Source organism: Adiantum capillus-veneris, chromosome 7, assembly GCF_014529385.1.
Source record: "Adiantum capillus-veneris isolate H3 chromosome 7, ASM1452938v2, whole genome shotgun sequence".
Classification (NCBI taxonomy): domain Eukaryota; kingdom Viridiplantae; phylum Streptophyta; class Polypodiopsida; order Polypodiales; family Pteridaceae; genus Adiantum; species Adiantum capillus-veneris.
Window position 1 is genome coordinate 155,706,359 of NC_140937.1, and position 6,107 is coordinate 155,712,465.

Consider the following 6,107-nt stretch of genomic DNA (forward strand, 5'->3'; position numbering starts at 1 on the left):
GGCAATTGTTTACATCTCAGAGTATTTGGCACAAGTTGATCCTTCAATGCCTCACATGTGGTCAGATGAGGAAGATGCAAGGATGACTTCACACTTGCCAAGTGGAAAGGAAAAACTATTTGACATGGATATGAATCTATCCTGAGTGGTCAATAACTTTTGTATTCTCAATGCAAAGGTTATGACCAAGTGGGTGGACTTGTTGACAATGGCAAAGGCAAGGCGTTTGCAAGAGAGAGAGAAGCATGGAAACAAGCACATGGAGGAAGGAGGGCACCCCCAGTGCCTAGACACCTTGCATGTTTCCCAAATCTCATTAGTGCGGAGTGGATTCATGAGAGAATGACTGAAGCAAAAGCGCACATAGAAGACATCACCAACAAAGAATGGGAGTATGCACGAGGCTGCGTGTACCAAAGACAGAGTACCCATATACCTAAACCATATTGTAAAATTTTTTCTTGATTTTATCTTTGTATTTGATAAAAGATGTTTTCCTATTTTGTAGTGCATTTCTTTTAACTCTATGTGGTCAAAAGGTCATCACTTTCGTACACGCCACATTGACGAGCGTAGAACCACCATGGATTGTGGCATCATGGGCAACTTTGACATAGATGGTGATGAAGCCACATACTATGGAACTATTGAAAGGATACTAAAGGTTGATTTCAGAACCTTTCGTGCCTTCATCTTCGAGTGACAGTGGTTTGCAAATGTGTCTACACGACATGAGAATGGCCTCTAAATGGTGGACTCTAGTGTGCATCACACAGGGAAGTATGTCAATTTCATTTTACCGCGCAATTGTGAGCAGTCGGGTGACTACCTTTTTTATTCTTATTTGTTTGTAACATTAATTATACCAATGTTATTCACTTTAAGCTTCTATTCTATAGGTCATCTATATCCTAGCAATCCACCAAGCAAAACTTTGGTTTGTAATTCTCGTAACACCTTGGGAGAGAACCATTTTTTCCACTATGAAGTGGAGACCATCTTCGACCCTCTTCCACCTCCTACTTTGGATGAGGTGGAGACAGAGGAGAGGGAGGTCGATGAATCAAGTTCGGCGGCGGCAAGTCTTAGCAGGATGATTGTCATGATGATGAACATGACAAGATGGAGGATGATGAATTCAAAGATGATGAAGCCAACGCATCCACAAACGACAATTCCGTTTCTCTTTTTATTGATTTAGGAGCCATGGGCTTAGAATTGGATGATGCTTCTTGTATGGATCTTTTGGAAGATGATTCATAAACATTTTGCATACTTTGAGTTATGAAGATTTTTGGTCGTGTGATCCATTCATCTCTCTCTCCCCCCTCTTCCTCTCTCCCCCCCCTCTTTTCCTCTCTCTAATTTTGTGAACATGCTCAATTATGTTAATCAAATAACAATGATTAGTTTAGCTCTAACCAAGTGTAATCCTAAATAGCTAACTATTGTTTCATGCTTTCATATCTTTTTTCTAAAATTTAAATTTTTTATAGAATATTCTTTGAGAGGAGGGAAACACCAAAATTTGAAGGGGAGGGGGGGGGGGGGGGGGGGGGGATGTTTAATCCAGAATTTGAAAGTTTAGGAGCTAAATCTTGCCACGAGAATAAGCGAGATAATAGGAGCAAAAAGAATTGAGATAACTATCGCGGTAATAACCGCAGTAATAATTCAAATACCCCCCCCCCCCCTCTCTCTTCCCTCTCCAGCTGAATTTGGACCTTCTCTCTACAAAACGTGGTAAAAGACCGCGGTAAATAATTAGAGATTTTCATTAGTGAAACCACGACTGCATGTTGGCACGACATAACTTGGCCGCATGCCACATAGTTCCGTCCAATTATCACAATACTAGCACCAAACACAGTCTTGGGTGGTGGGGTAGGCACAAGCAGGGCCCTGCCCTCTCGCTTCACAAAGTTGCAGGCCTCCTTCATGAAAGATGCCTACCTTTTAAGATCACAATCCACCCTCTCCATTTTTTGAATTGTTGTCTGTACAAAATGAAAAACAAAAGATAATTATGGATTAAATAATCAACCATGAAGCACTCCTGAGCACATCTAAGCACTTTTAAGCACAATTGCACTTCAGAGCACTTCAAAATACTTAGAAATGCTTCAAAGTGCATGGAAGTTCTTTAGAGTGCACGAGAACCAATAAAAATTCAAGTAAATCACTTAGATGCTAGCACTTTTGAGCACTTCTAAGAACTTTGAAGCACTATACAACCATTATAACTTTGAAGCACTTGTAGGAACTTTTTAGCACTTCTTTGCATTTGAAAGCACTTCTAAGCATTTCCAAAGTGCTTGACAGTGCTTGGAAGTGTTTACAAGTGCTTTAAAGCGCTTGAATATTGATAAAAACCCTTGTAAATCACTTAGATTCTTTAGCATGTCATCCTTTGAGCTTCTGATCTTTCAGCACCAATTGTAGCTTGTGAGTTGCAAATATCACTTCTTTTATCAATAACCTATATTTCAGGTCTTGAATGCTCTTCATTCTATCCATTCTAAAAGCAAGCTCCTCGCCTTTAATTGTTTTGATTGTCACTGCACACGCTTCCCATTTGTGAGACCATAATCCTTCACTAAAGCATCTTGGAAGCAAAGCTCACGGCCTCCATATATCAGTCTCTAGTTATTTACATAAAAGCCTTGCACGCTTCAATCCATATTTTTTTAGAAGCAAACTGTCACCACTTTGAGAGTCTAGGAATAATATGATGTGATTAGTAATAGTTTACTAAGCCATCATCATTGTGCTTTGAAGATGACTCTCCTCAATCCCAAGAGAGAAGCAAAGACAATCAGTGATGGTTATTCTTTGTTGCAATGGCAGTCTCTCTCTCTCTCTCTCTCTCTCTCTCTCTCTCTCTCTCTCTCTCTCTCTCTCTCTCTCTCTCTCGCAACAAAATACCTTCTTTCGAAAGTTTTAAAAACTTTTTGAGAAAAGCTAGAGGAATGTCCATACAACATTGAAGTTGCATACGATCAATGTGCCAAAAAAGGAACTATATAACATACCTCATCGGGCGACGGACACGCACAAAAAATGGATTATTATCACTTCCCTAAAAATCAAAGACAAATATATACATCTATTGAGGCACACTGTGTATGTCAAAAGATCACCACACAACATCACTTGTTGTCTTTGTTAACCTTCCCAAAGAGTGTCCCTTTGATAATCTCAAATATCTTAAAGAGTGATTTTGCAGTCAAGCCCAAACCTTCGAGAGTTCACTCCTTGAATTCATGTAGATGTTCCACAAACCTTGCATTTGAAAATCTAGCGCACCTGCCTGGCCGGCCTTAGGAGGATCCTCGGGGTCCTTGGACATCACCTTTTTTAGCAATGTCCTTGCTTTGCTTGCACAACTCGATGACGTTCTTGGGAGTTTTCTTGAAGGCAATTTCACAAGCAACAAAGCCAAGAATATTATTAGTGTAGCTTTGCTACATTCTGGTATGTGAGGGTCATCTTTGTCTCTCCTTTGGGCCCTGGTGAGAAGCAGTTGCAGCAAACATAATAGGTAACTCTCTCTCTCTCTCTTACTCTCTCTCTCTCTCACACACACACACACACACACACACTCACTTTGATCAATTTGTATGCCAAATATGGTGTTCTCACAAAAGCACAAAGGGTTCTTGATGAGATTTCAATTCAAAATGTGGTATCTTTGAATTGCACTGATTTTCGGATATTCCCAACATGGTTGGGCAATTATAACCAAATACGAAGGGAGAGCTTTCTTCAAATGCAATCACCTATGCTTGCACCTTGAAGGCCTATGGCCCTACGCAAGCCCTTCACATGTGGGTGAGAAATCACAATAAAAGTACTAGTTGAGAATAGTCAAAGAAATATGATGTGCTTGGCAATGCTTTAGTCAATGTGCATGCCACACATGGTGCCCTAATGGAAGCACAAAAAGTTATTGTTGAACTTTTTGTGCAAAATATCATCTCTTTAAGCACGGTAATTACACGACATGCCCATCATGGATATCGTAAGGAACCTCTGAGCTGTTTTAATAGATGCAAAGTGAGGGTTTTTTCCTCCCCAGCTACAATCAATTTTCCAATTGTGCTCAATGATTATAGTCTCTCAGGACTACATGAAATGTGCTCAAAATCTTTTTGATAGCATGAGGAAAATATGGCATTATAGAACCCTACAACTGCATGGTGGACCTACTCATTTGGCTCAACACAATTGCTATTAATGAAGCACTCTAGTATGAATACGTGAGTTTATGAGAAAAAAATAAGTCAAACTTTGCATGTGTGTCCCACCTTTAAGAGTTGGAACATGCAAAAGAAAACTTTCCAAAACTAGAATTGTTTCTATGCTACGTCGCTTTTATACTATCTCATGTCTTATGATTCACTGGGTCAAATCCTTGGCAACCTTGTAGGATATAAACCCCATTAAGGGGACAATTCACTCTAGCAACCTCAGATTAATTTTCACGATTGATTGCCAAGGCAAGAAGAACAAGGTGGACAATCGTGAAAGCACTCTAAAACAAGAAAAACCTACATGGACTATTAGCACAACTCAACTACAGAGCTTGTACAACGACTATGTCCAACTCATGAACAATGCAAACATCGTGATCCCATCCTCTGCAAAATTGAAATTTTGAGAGTCTAGACTTGTGATCCCGTTCTCATGTGCCCAATGCAATTTTTTGAGTCACTTGTGGGACAAAATATATTGGCACAAAGGTGGCTTTGTACAACGTAATTAGAGTAGTTAATGAATTACGTATCTGACGCCCTTTGTACTACCAAAACACGTAAATCACCAGTAGACCTTATCGAAGGTGGTAGGTACCATTTTTCCATCACTACATGTGTTGCGCAAAGCTACCTAAGACACAATGCAAGATTAGTTGGGACAAACAACACACATAATTTGAAAGGCTCAGATGCAATTGAGGCTTGTAGGTTCCGTAATTCCAACAACACGTGTTCACAACAAATACATCTATGCGAGCATGCACAATCTGCTAACTGTAAATGAGTCATGTTCTAACCTACAATTAGGTGCTACCTACATGGAAGGACTTCAGGCCCTAGAAAATGGATATGGTAAAGTGCACACATACAAAAAAATAGCGAAAACTTCTGGCCAGGTTTTTCTTCAAAAGCAAGCTATATCGTACAACAGTTGCAAGCTGAATTCTGTTGAAGGACTCCATCTTGAGTCATTTGAACTATGAGCTAGCGAAGGTCTACTATCAAAAAGCTTCTCAAGAGGTATATAGAGAGACGACCTAAAAATGGCGTTCAATCAATCCTCTCAAACTCCGCTACTACCATTGTCAATCGATCAGTATTTTAACGTAGCCATGCTGTGATGAAAAACGACAGTGGCCACAATTTTTGACCTTTCTTATGCTTTACGAGGGGTATCAAAGATTGAACAACATCTTTGACATGAGGATGGTAATCTGCCTCAGGTTGAAACACATGGCAACAACCTGCACAACATTAATGACAATATACATTTATCATTCAAAGTCCTTTTGGCTTTGCCATGTCATTTCAAAGTATGCTTCCATCAGAATAATCCATTTCAACCCTTATACCATATAAACCTTAGGTCCTTTATTGCAAATTGTACCTCCAAAATAGGATTCATCATCTTCATAAGCTATTCCCTACCTGTGAGTCAAGGAAGTGCCTAACATATACTGTTGCATTAGAAACATATTGCAAGTATAAGTGGCTACAAGACATATGCCCAAGTGACCTTTTCATATCAATAGATGCATCCAGTGAGAAGCTCAAGTAAAACAACACCATAGCCATATACATCTTTGTCGTCAAATGCCCCGTTAGCGTATACCTTCAAAACACATAGAAGAACATCAGGAAACTCTACAAGAGACTATTGAGATCGAATGATGATAAAACTTATGGCCTTTGCTTTTGTAGCTTGTCAAAAAGTGTAGCACAAAACAACCCATGCAACTTCGACTGCATTGAACACTCACCACCTGCAGGCGGAATTGTGTAGAGAAAACTAGAGAAGTGCACATACATTTGTAGCAGAAAGGGACCTTCAGTCAAAGCTGCTGATGAGGA